Source organism: Marmota flaviventris, chromosome 15, assembly GCF_047511675.1.
Source record: "Marmota flaviventris isolate mMarFla1 chromosome 15, mMarFla1.hap1, whole genome shotgun sequence".
Taxonomy (NCBI): Eukaryota; Metazoa; Chordata; class Mammalia; order Rodentia; family Sciuridae; genus Marmota; species Marmota flaviventris.
The window spans coordinates 10,568,614-10,581,916 of record NC_092512.1 but is presented as its reverse complement, the minus strand read 5'-3'; positions in this window follow the sequence as shown (position 1 = coordinate 10,581,916).

Genomic DNA, 13,303 nt, shown 5'->3' with positions numbered 1-13,303 from the left:
CAAAATACCTTCAGGATTGGTGTGCAGCACTGTGGAGTTGAGCCTTAGAGACACCTACAGTTGGAAGGTGAAGGTGCAAAAAGCACCAGTGTCAAAGAAGCGGCTTCCTCAGTGAGGTCTGTCTCCAGTGCCACTGCCGTTCTGCCTTCCTCCTGCTGCCCGCTGCTCTTGAACCTCTCAAGAACTCAGAGGAAGGAGCCCCAGAGGAATGTCATTGATGAATGTTGCAGATTTGGAGCTCCAAGGGTCCACTCACCCTCTAGTGTTCTTGTTAAATCTATCCAAGTGGAAATCTCTTGACAGATGTAATTAAGGTCATTGCAAGAGCAAATAAACACTTGCTTATTTTACAGTCTCTTGCTCAGTAGTCTACCTAGACATTTGCCAAGCTAGATCCCTCCTCTAGACCCAGAGGCCACACAGAACATTCACAAACTAGAAGAGAATGCCTCGCCCTTCATGGACCCATGATTTTTCACCCTGGGTTCAATGCACCATGTGAAGTTAGGGCTGGGGATTATTCAAGATAAGTGAACATCTTCTCTGTGTGCTTTCCCCAGCCCACCAACTCTAGTAATTAATTTTAGAGGCAAATAAAACACTGTTGAAGCAATTGGGAGACCCCCATCTTAGACATTGCCAAGTTACTATAGCTAAATCACTTGTATCTAGATTTCAATTTTCTCCTTTTTCATGCATCAGCACTTCTTAAATTGACTGCTTATAATAGTTTTCATGTCCTGGAAGCAGACATGATGGTCTAGGCTCTGATTTCTGATGTAGTGGGGAAAGGATGGCAGGCAGCAAGTTGAAGTGACTTTAATGTCAAGGGGGCAAGGATATGGCTCCCAGCTCTGTTATTTACTAGCTGTGTTGCCTTAGGCAAGTTCTCTGAGATTGAGGCCCACTATAGAAAGCAGAAATAGTATTATCTACTTCATCATGTTATGGTAAGAACTGGGTGGTAAATGAAGCTTCTAAGACAGTATTTTGCTAGACACATGGCCTATGTTAGTGCACCCTCTTCCTCCTCCTTAAAATACCAGGAAGCAAGATGGGTCCACAATATTTCAAGCAGTGGACCTCATGGGGCAAGGACTCATTCCCACAGGGAAACTGTCCAGGCACCCATGTAGCTGAGGGCATGGTGGAGGGGAAGAAGCAAGTTTGGAGCACAGCCCCAGCGAACATCACTCAAATTTCCTCTGTCCCCATCAGTTCACATCCTCCTACTCCATCAGACTCCTGGAAAGAGCTTTAACAGAGGTAGGAACAAAGCAAGTTCCTGCACCAAAATTTTGATCTCTGAGAAGGCTGAGAAGGCTTCCTGAATGAAGTAGATTTGATATGATTTTTACAGTGTAGGAAAATGAAAATAAATCAATCCAAGTTTCAGAGGTCACAAGTTAGTCATGGAGTCTTGTAAGAGAGAATAACAAAAATATGGGGGATTTCCCCATCTTAGCCTAGAGCAGAGGTCTCTGGGGACCCTACAGTAAGATATGAGGTTAGGCTTTGGGTTTCATAAAGACTACTAAACAAAAAAATCTTTTGGTGTCCTCAAAAATGATCAAATCTTCCTTAAAATAGAATCAGAGTCCTTTTTTTCCCGATATTATCAACACAGGTTATGGTGATATTTCAATTGATTTTAATCTTTTTTATCCCAACATGACACCTACATTACCCACAGATAAATAGTATTTACAAGATATACAGAGACAGAAAGCAAGAAATAATAAACATTAATCATTATGTACTACACTTAAATTTTGCTTTTTTTTTGTTTTTTTAATTTTCTGACCTAAAAAATGAAAGTGCTTTAATTATAACATAATAAAAATAAGTGTTTGGAGTAAAGATGTTAAGGTTCTTTTCTGAACCAAAAAAGCAATGGTCAACCCAGCTGTTCATCTTAATTCTGCCCTTTACTTACTTGTTAGTCTTGATTACATTGCTCAATCTCTGTTAGTCTCTCTGTTAGTCTAGGATGTTTTGAGAATTAAGGAGATAATTATTTCAAGTGTTTGCATGATGTGTGGCAGCTCTATTTATAGCGGACGAAAATGTCACTATTATTGTTATTATAGTATTGATTAAGAACCGTAGGTTTTCATGATAGAAACCAGTTTAACAATGTATTACAGAAGTTCTCAGGATTGCATGAGATAAGAGCATGCCTAGGTCTTAGGAGGAAACAGAATCAGAGCCTCAAACAGAACCAGGCTCCTTAGTCATTTATCTCCGATTCTCTTTCATCTCACTTGTCTACATTTTTCTCTTTTGCCTAGGTGTCTTCTATCCCGTCCTTTTTCCATTTCTCAGGTTTACCATGTGTGATTAATGGCAAATGGTAGTTCACAAACTTCTTTATCTTCCAAGTTGAGTGTTTCTGGTACAAGTTTCTCCTTTCAAAGTCAAAAACTCCCAGAGATAGGGCATATTGACCTAATTCCTGGACCAGTCAAATGTGTCTAGGGGGTGGAATCACACACAGTGGCCTCCCAGGTACAGTTGGTGCTTCATGTTTGGGATTAAAATGGGTGGGGAAGTAATCTTGATAGATCCAATAGGAGCAGAGACATTCTCTGACTAAGGCAGGTTGCTGATTGGAAAATGTCAGTGACCTCCTGTAACCATCACACTTGCTTTTATTTACCATCGTGTTTATATGTCTGATTGATTTTGTAGTATTCATAAATTTCTGGTGTCTTAGGTGTAGACTGGAAGAGATTTTATAATGTCGTTTATTTTATACAACCTGACATTCAAATATTATTGGATCTTTCTGAGAGGTGGATGCACGTGCTTGTTTAAGACTCCATCACCTCCCTGTAGTCGGACCACCTTCTCTGCTGTGAAGATAGAAAGCTCTGCCTTTTCTGCCTTCCTGTCATTTATTAGTAGATTCCTTGGGTGTTCATCTGAGAGATGATAAAGAGCAGCTGGCCACCATCTTTAGTGTTGTCACGTTTGATATGTCTGAAGACTGCTGTTAGTCCCATCCCTTTACCTCACTTCAGACTCAATAATCCCAGTCATTCCAGCCTTGTCTGTAAATTGCATCATTGTAATTGTTTCCTTCCTGACTCTTCTGGTGTCTTTTCTTCAGAATGTGGAGCTATCTGTTGGCCAGTGGCCCTGATGAAGTCCAGTGCCAGGTTTGGCATTTCACTCTTCTGTCAAGGGCACTTTGTCCCTGGGAGATTGCAGGGAGGTGAAGCAGTAGGAAGAGGAGGTGTCTTCTGATGTGGGTCACCTGTGTGCCCAAAGTCCCTGCATGATTCTCCCCACTGATGTTAATGAGATAAGGATGTGTACTGGGCACAGAATGAAGTTTTATAGACTTGAATTCAATTCTTTGCTTTATCATTTATTGATCCAAGGCAAGTGATTAATTTCTTCCCCTAGTTTTCTTTCCCCATCTGTACTGTGGAGTGAATGATGCTAATTGCATTTATAATATTAAATGGTATGATTTATATAAAGTGACCAATAAAGAGCCACATTCATAAGAGTTGCCCAAGAAGCCCTAGTTCCCTTCCCTTCCCCCTTGTCCAAAGGGACTTTTTAGGAAACCAGCAGGTGACAGGATTAATATTCAGGTTCCAGTCTCAGCTAGGAATTATGGGAACTTGGGAAAGTTCATTTATTGTATGGCACTCAGCTTTAACAGAGAGCTAGAAGTAGAGATGAAATTGAAAAGATTACTGATAATTCTTTAAATATAAAATCCTACTATTAGATTCTTTATATAACTTGGCAATTTTCAAAGAGTTAGGAGGAACTTCCCATCACATATGTGCTATAAAAATAATACTGACCTCAGTATACTTTTAATCCACACAAAGATATTTCCTGTATCTTTAGGTTTATTAAACATCTCCAAAGCGATCCTGTATTTTTAAGTTTTCTGGTAGTTTTTTTTTATACTCTATTGAGGGCAAAGTCAGGGAGTGAGACAACAGTGGGAAGTGAAGTCAGAAGTTCAAGGAGTTTCATTGAGTTCTGGGGAAGAGAAGTCAGAGGTGGGCTCCAGGGATCATCACTAGTGAGGGAAGGTCTTGGAGGCAGGATCCAAAACCCAGTCAGGGACAGCCCAGGAGAGGCAGAACATGTGGGTTAGTTCTGAGTTTGAGATTCCAACATATCTGGCCTGGAATCCTTTTTATACTGTTACTTAGAAAATAAAGATAACCCCTCTTACCTAGAAGCATGATTGAAAATGTCAAGTGAGTTAGTGTATGCAAAGAATTTAGCATATATCAAGAATTCAGTCAGCTGTGGCTTATATTATTAACAGATTCTATAGCAGGAGTTGGATGGGGTTGTACTGATAAGGCCATAAAAGAAATATGCTGGTTGCCCATGTTTTACTCTGGATATACCCTTCCTACTGTGGGTTCCCAAAAGGCCAGGAGATCTCTGACATTCTCTGACTTTTCTGTTTTTCTTCTCCCAGCAAGCATTATTTTAGATGGTTATTTTGGCAGCACAGTTGGTTCCTGACTGATATATACTAATAGCCTCAATTAACAATATTATTGAATGACTTTTTCTTCCTTAAGCATATGCCAAAGGATGTAAGAAGACAGTCTTAGGTTAAAATTCTGTCAGACAATCCGTGAAAGAGAAAAGAACATTATTAAGATAATCAAGTATTCATGAGATCAGCATATTTAACTACGTTAAAATTAAAAGCTTCCATAAGTGACAAAAAAAGAAAAGCACTTAAATAACAAGACAAATGACAAGCTCAAGAAATTATATTCAATAAAGAGCTGGAACTCTTCTGACTGCCAATTTAAATGAGCGAACTTCTGAGAGCCCAATAGATGTATTGGCAAAGAATACAAAGAGAGATGTCTTCACTGAAAAACAAACAAGAAAAATTAGTGCTACAAATCATCATGAGATCTGTGAAATGAAACACCATGGTGTCTGTTTTACCTATTAATTATCATCTCTCCCCCAAATAACTAGGTTCAAGGCTAAGTTACTTAGAAAATAAAGATAACCCCTCTTACCTAGAAGCATGATTGAAAACGTCAAGTGAGTTAGTGTATGCAAAGGATTTAGCATATATCAAGTATATGCTAAAGAGTAACTAGGTGAATGAAATAACCTCATCCAATGTAAGTGGCCCCTTCAATTACTAGGAGTTTGAAAAATCAATTGACAATCTGGCTCAGGAGCAACTTCTGGGATGCTAGCCTACAGAAATAGTCCCAAATAAGGAAAAGATCTTGCACAAAAATATCCATTTTCAATAGTAAAATATTAGAGGTAACACAAATGCTCAAAGAATAAGCAAACTGTAGCGAATTCATTCAAGGGAGAAATATACATTCACTAAAAATTTTCTTTATGAATTGTGTGTAATAATCTGGTAAGCCAATGCCATATAATATCAAGGGGGAAGTAGAATACAAAATAGTTTATAAAACTTGAACATATTTAAAACATGAGAAGTAAATGTAACAAAATTTGCTCAGCTTCTTCATGTTCTTGCTTCTTAAACAACTCCTGGCCTGTTTCTTTGCTCTTCTTTCCTACACAGCTTTACACCTCACAGGTCTTGTGAAGGCCTCGGGTCTTACTCTTTGGAGATCCGTTTTCCTTCACGCTGCTTTTCATCAGCTTTGGACACAGGTGATCATCATCTCCTTTTAGAACCTTCTTCCTTACATTGCTCTGACATCCCATTTTCCATTCCTCCTGCCCCCTGGCCACTCTGAAGCACATTAGCCCTTCTTTCCCCCTTCCTTGACATCTCAGTATTGGAGTGCTTCAGGCATTGGTTAATGGAAACTAATGTCTTCTCTTTGTGTCTTTTCTCCTAAAATGAGTTCATCTGGTATAATCCCTTTAGGTACCATCTTTATGATGACAAGCCCCCAATTTTTATTCCTAAACCTGACTTCTCACCAAGATCTAGGCTCAGACATTTAGCCACTTATTTGCCATCTCCACTTGCATATTTAGAATGCATCTCAAACTCAACATGACTCAACCAAAACGTTGATTCTCACTTTCCCCTACCCAAATTGAGCCGTTCTCAATCTTCCCATTCTCAGAGAATAACGACTCTATTATCCTCATTGCTCAAGTTCAAGACCCAGGAGTGTCCTTTCACTCCATCAGTATGACTTTATCAGATTTACCCATGAATCGATATAATTATCATCAGCTCTGTGTCCATCACCTTAATCCCCACCACCATAATTTCTCTCCAGAACCATTGTATACCATCTCAATGTTCTCTCTGCTTCTGCTTTTGCCCACATCTCCCTCCCACAGTTTATTCTTCATATGCATCTGATGTGGCTTTCTGAAACATATGTTAGACCATATTGCTTCCATTATGAATCTCCAGTGACCTCCATTGGTCTTGAGATAAAATCCCAAGTCCCAGACAGGAATGTGTTTGCTTCCTTATGTGAACTCCTCTCTCTCATCTTCCCCTTGACATCACATTGCTCCAGGCCAGGCTGAGCTCATTCAGACTTTACATTCTTGGCATTGCTGTTCTTCCACTTGGAACACTTCTAAATGCCAATGGTATGAAGCTTCTTGCCATCCAGCTCTTAGTTTAAATATCACCTTACCAACAATGCCTTTCCTGACCTCCACTCCAATTCATTTTCTTCCCCCATCTGATCAGCTTATTTGTTATCACCCCATTTGCATCTCACTTTCTGCAGTTATTGATTTATTTGTTGAGCTTCTTATTGTCTTTCTACATTCCCCAAGAACTGGAGCTATTTAGATCATGGTATATACCCCTTTGGATCATCACTATCAACATCACTACCTGTCTTTGACAAATGTAGAGTAGGTGCTTAAAGAATATATGTGGCATGATTATTGGGTTTACCACCCCCCCCCATTTCAATATTTTTCCTGTAATTTTAGAGTTAAAATTTAATTCTATGTATAAAAGAGAAAATGAGAAGAGTACAGCACTATATTTAAAAATTTTAATAAAGGAGGCACTGCCACTAGATTATCTAGCTACCTCTACCTTTCTGTGTCTTATTTATTTAACTTCTCCAAAACTCAACCTTCCAATATTTAATAGCTAAGCTACACTGGTGTGCCTTCCTTGATAATTTGCTATTAGGAGTTGAATGAAACAACACATATGAAAGTGCTTATTAAGTTGCTAAATGCTTCAGAAATATCCAGTGTTATTTACTTTTGTTCTCCTATATGCTCTTTTCCAGCTCCCATTATTCCAGAGGGCATATAAATTAGGGAAATTCTCAAGGGTCCCCACAATGAGCTGGGGTAGCTCAAAGAGTTAGAGAGACTGGTTGCAATTATAAAATCAAACACAATTCAGTCTTCAAATGGCTAATCTTTACCTGCAAGCATCTTTTCCTTGACTTAAGTGTAAAATCCCATGCATGAGAAAAAAAATGTCTGATATGAGTCCTAAAGATATATATATATATATATATATATATATATATATATATCCTGCTATTTTATTTCTTTGTTCCTGGATTTATTTTACTATATGTGCAATTAAAAAACCCAGCAACTTCTGCCAGCAGCTTTTATAACCACCCAGGGAGAGGTCAATTTGTGTGTCATTTGACAGTAGAACAAGGAATCACAATGTCTACCGCCCAAATTATCACTGCAGCTTCCCATTATTGCTTAGAGTTAATACCGTGCAGGCCCAAAAGGAAAGAGGTTAAGGCAGCCAGAAGACTACAGCCTACCCTGAAAGGCAGAGCTTTGAACCTTGAGTTTGAATTTCAGCTCTGCTGCTTATAAGCTGTGTGACTTGGGAAATTAAAATAGGCACAGAATGATGATGAGATATGATTGGAACAATATCTGTGAAAATGCATTGTAACCTACAGCATGCTAGGTACACATAGGGTACTGTCAGAAACCATCCCTTGCACTGAGTTGGCATGTAGAAAGAAGTAGATTCAGAGCAGCAGCTCACACCCCACTCCCCGTGGGGCTGTGCAAGTTGAAAAATGCACATTTCTAACTCAGACTTAGCAAGTTCACCCATAAAATAAGGGAAGTGGTCTCCACTCATCTCTAAGCTTCCCTCCAGTTCTTCCTGATTCTGAGGGTACCCAGGAGCAATGTGAGTTTGGTGTAGCTTCGTCCAGCAGGTGGGGCTTTTGAGCACCACATTTTTCTCAAAAGTTTTGTAATTTTTTTTTTTTTAATTGAAGAGGAGTTCATTAAGGTTGATTTTTACTAAACTATTTCTCATTCTAGACCCATAAGGTTTGAAACTATCTGACATATAAACATTTTTTAAAAAAATTATAAATCAAGAAAAAAAGTTTATTGGTCAGATCTCTTACTGTTTTAAAGTCCTGCCAATTTGTGTGAGCCAAATACTGAATTCTTATAATCTCTTCTAGAGAAAAGAGAATGAAAGTTTTTAAAATCCTCTATTGGTGAATTTTCCATTTATTTAAACATGTAAATGGTTCACAGTCTCCACTAAGATTTCCCTAAGGCTTTTGTCAATGTAGTAAAATGGCATGGTAACTGGAAAAGGGAGATAGTAACAGTAGAAGAACAACTATCATGTATCATTTTGTGTATTTCATTTGTAGCTTTCATAACAATTATTAATTTATTTTGCCTATATTTTAGTAAATGACAGAAATGAACCTGAAAGAGGTTAAAAGATTTGTCACTACCACTTTGCCTGAACAGAAAATTACAGTTATCACACTCCATTTGCCAAAAAATAAGTCAAGTATTTGAGTTTGATTCCACTGTAGCTGTTTTTCACAGACAGAAAATTTTCAGCCTCAGATAAGAGCCCCACTGGTGTTCCATGTTACAACGTGTCTGTGAGGTCCTGGAAGCACAGGGCTCAGACTTGAACCAAAAACCATGAGCAGGAAGTGAGGTAAGTTGGGGCAGGTGATTTAACCCAGACAGTGCTGGGATCAAAGGTGAAGCCAGGATGATAGAAGACAGGGCACAGGAAGTATCTGAGAGAACATCAGCACTGCCTTGCTAAATACTATAATCTTTCTTCCTTGTGTTCTTTCTTTGGTATCAGGGATTGAACCCAGTGGCACTGAGTCACTTAGTCTCATTCCCAGCCCCCCTTTTAAACTATTTTTATCTTGAGACATGGTCTTTCTTAGTTTTTCAGGACTTGATAAGTTGCTGAGGCTGGCTTTGAACTTGTGATCATCCTGCCTCAGCCTCCCAAGTTGCTGGGATTACAGGCTTGAGTTACCATATCTGGCTATGTTTTATTACTTCTGTTTAGTGGATGAGGGTCTCTAAGTGTGTATGACATTCATATCTGGCAATATTTCACATTTTAGCCAGAATAAATCTCAAACTTAGGCTGAGGCATAGAGAGTATGAGTTCTGGATTCGGATCCTGTATTTTAGATGAGGGGACTCTCAAAAGGTGACTTAATTTTAGAATTTTAAAAAATTGTACCTACTACCTGGTTTTAAGAAAATAGCTAAATGAGATTGTATTCTAACACTGAGAACTCTGAGCTTTACTTTTGACATGTACCATTGCTTATTGAGGTACTTTTAAGACACTTCAGTGACCCATGACAGTCTATTGTCTGTTTTTTCCCAACGTGGAATCCATGGGCACTCTATATTCCTGGTAGGGGCTGAGAAGAGTAGGATGTGACTGAGGAGTGGGAAGCAGACCTGAGATGATGTAAGCACACTCCAGTTTCCATTTTGTTCTGGTCAATTCACAGACCTTGCTTCCAGGGTCAAGAAAGAACCAACAGATGGTGTTGTCTGCTGCCTGCAGCCCCAGAGCTGCAGACTCTCCACCTCTCCTCTGCTGAGACTGCTTATGCCTGACACAGGCAGTACAGGGGGAAGCTTCGGGGGAAGTCCAGGGTCTGTCCTCACTGTATTTTTAGCCTTGTGTTGTGATACAAATGCAGGTGATTGAAAATTATAAATTAGTGTCCAATCAATACATGCACTTAGACCATTATTATTTTTGAAGGTTTTGCTTTTGAAATTTCGGACTGACTCCCTCTCCATCTTTTTCTCTTTTTTTCCCATATTTTTTATTGGTGCACTATACTTGTACATAACAGTGGTATTTGTTGTTACATATTTATATATGCATGCAATATAACAATATACTCCAGCCAATATCATTCTCCAGTATTTTCCTTCTCTATCTCTAATCCTACTTAGAGAACCCTTTTCTCCAGTCAGAACCCTCTGGGGATATCAAACCCCTGTACACTGTTTTCATTACTCAAATTTATATTTTATATTCTTAAAAAATATACTGAAAATGTACTGGGGAGGGGGAAGAGTTATAATACAGTCCTCAGTATTGAGAAATAATATCTCAAGGCTTAAGATTGAATTACAGAATACCTGGTCTTCAACAAACACACTGTGTTAGGCAAATGCTGGCCACGCTTACTTCAGGCTAATTGCCTCTGAAGGCCTTAAAAGGCGACCTCATCACTGTCAAGGCTGAGGTACTATCACTGGCTTAAGTGAGAGTTCAGGGCTTGAAAAGGAGACAGGTGACCAGAACCACTTTGAATCCCTGAGAATGCAAAGAATTTGCAGAGAGTGAGAAGAAAAGAGGCTATTTTAATGCCAGTGTATATTTGGGCACTTATGCAGCTATAGCTCTACTTTGTGGCAGAGAAACCATACAACAGTGTTTGAAATTGTTCTTTACCCATTAGTTGAGTGCATTGACCAATATTGGAAAAAGTCCCTTGAACTACTGGGACATAACATCATTTTTTTTTTCTTGTTTGAGTCAGGTCTAACACAGGATAGATGGTCCTCTGCCACCCTGTAACTCTATCATCTATGACACTTGGCCACCAAGTGCACCATGGCAGCCAGTGGGGAATGTAAGGGACAGATGGCTGCTTATTTTGCTGGATATAAAATTACAGTGATCACCCTCCATTGGCGAGAACTGACCACATGGCTCTGACTTCAGTGCAAGGGTCTGGGAAACCAGAGGGAACATGTAAAATACTTGGTAATTATTGTCTCTGCACCACCATCTCATCCCTTTGTTACATGAAGACATATTCTCAAGGGAATAAGGGTTGTCATCATCAACCCTTATTCCATCATCATCATCATCATCATTATCATCATATTACCCTCATGAGCTCAGTTTCTAAAAACACAAGAATGGAGTGGAGCAACATTTGAAAAGCCCTTAACGTAGGGACTGGCACAAAATAGTATTCTACATGAATACTCAGTAATGCAATCTTGATAGGGAAGTGGGTTGGGACATTCCCACTACACACCATTAAACACATCATGTGAAATGGGGAAGAATGTGCAACACGGTTATTTATTTTGAGTTGAGTCATCTATTCCAAAGCAAGCTGATGGAGGCTCCAATCTCCATCAACTATTTGTTTTGCAATTCACCTCCTTATTATTTAATTGACTGAGATCTATGGTTCTCAACCTCAAGGTGATTCCAATGTGAAGCCATGGTTGAGTACAAACACAACCCTTGCTTCCAGCCTTTCCACTCCTACCCTGTTCCTCTGTATACCATCTGGAAACTGTATAAGTACCAGTTGATTACCTTCAATTTTCTGCTAGTCCTCCATCACCGCCTTCATGATCACCACCAACATCATCATTATTAATACTAATGTTTTTCACAAAACAATATTTCTAAAACTAACAGATTACTAAGGCCACTATAATATTAGGTTCCCATGTATAAATTGATAAAGAGGCTCACAAGCAAGGATATTCATTCCCATTTTACAACGTGGGGAATAAGACTCAGAAAGGTAGGTAGGGGAAGAGTATGGGTTGGGCTTGAGGATTTCTCACTCACTGTTCAGTGTTTTCAGTTTTACCATATTCTCCTAAGTATGGAGTCTCTGGCTTTGAAAGAAAAAAAAAAATAGCAGTGGCTTTTAAAGGTGATTAGCATTGGATGACCAAGTAAGGCATTTCCTTGTGGCAAATCACTGGTAGACTCATAAGAATTGGATATGTGTGTGTTTTTTCCAATTGCCTTAATAGTCAGATAACAATTAGATTTAAAATGATAACCAGAAGCATTAAATGAACAAAGTAATTGGAATGACCATTTGTGCACCTGTTATTTTGGCCATTAAGAGTGGCCTATGTAAAATGAGTTTGCTTAACTGCAAATAGCTTCATCCCTAGCTCCCTGAGTCTTGCTGGTTTCAAGAGCTGAGCAAAGCAGTTTTCTTAGCTACGTTGAATACATATGCTTTCCAAAGTGTCTTGAATGCTCAGAAAACTTCAAGCATCTATTCAGATATGTTTCCAACAGGATTTGCTTCCTTTTACCAAGGATATTCAGTCTAGAAAGAGTCTAAATTAATGACAGCTCTCCAGAGATCAGTAAAAGTTAGAAATGTCGCTGTCTACTGTAACTATCAGTAGCCTACTAAAGCCTGAGATTTAAATTAGTTTGGGGAGAATTAATGATCAAGAGGCAATATATTGGAAAACCTGGAGGGTAGGGTATAAAGAGGTTGGTCATCTGTGTTTTAGTCAATTTTTATCACTGTGACCAAAGACTTGACAATAACAACTTTTTTTTTTTGAAATGTTTCTCTAAAACTTTATTTCAAAGTTATTCACCTTACCATCAATAAGGTTTATGGTTAATGCTCTGTGCCAGTATTACCAGGCTTGCCCATTGCCGGCAATGGACTTTGAGAAAACCCATTTCTTGGCAATCAAACATTAAATTACTCTTTTTGACATACTGAACTCCCAATACTTGGAAAAGTATTACATGCACCATTTTCCCACCATTCTTTTAAATCTGAGCTTACATCATTAATCTACATCAGTGGATGTTAAAATGAAGTCATTTTAACAAATTATGACTGTACAAATCAAAACACCACTAGTTAATATTAGACACGAGTATCTTATAAACACTACATTACATATTAGCTTGCAATCTGAAACATTACATTTTGTATTTGTTTATTTTTGATAACTGAAACTTCACAGAATTTAATGGTAAATAAAGTTTTAAAAATTAGTTCTGTACATTAGTTCCAACTATCTCTATTTTACAATCTATAAGGCTCATATCATAGTTCAGCACCAAAAACATCTATAAAACTTTCTAACCAATCTCTTTCATTCCATGGGATAGTTTTTCGTTGTTTTTTTAAAGGGGAATGTCCAAGGAAAAGCTTTATAAACCCTACTTCCAGACCTTGAAGTGGAATACTCTTTTTGGTTAGTCAGACTATGTGAAAACTTAGGTTGTACCTTCTTGTTTTCATTGAACAGATACAAAAACAAA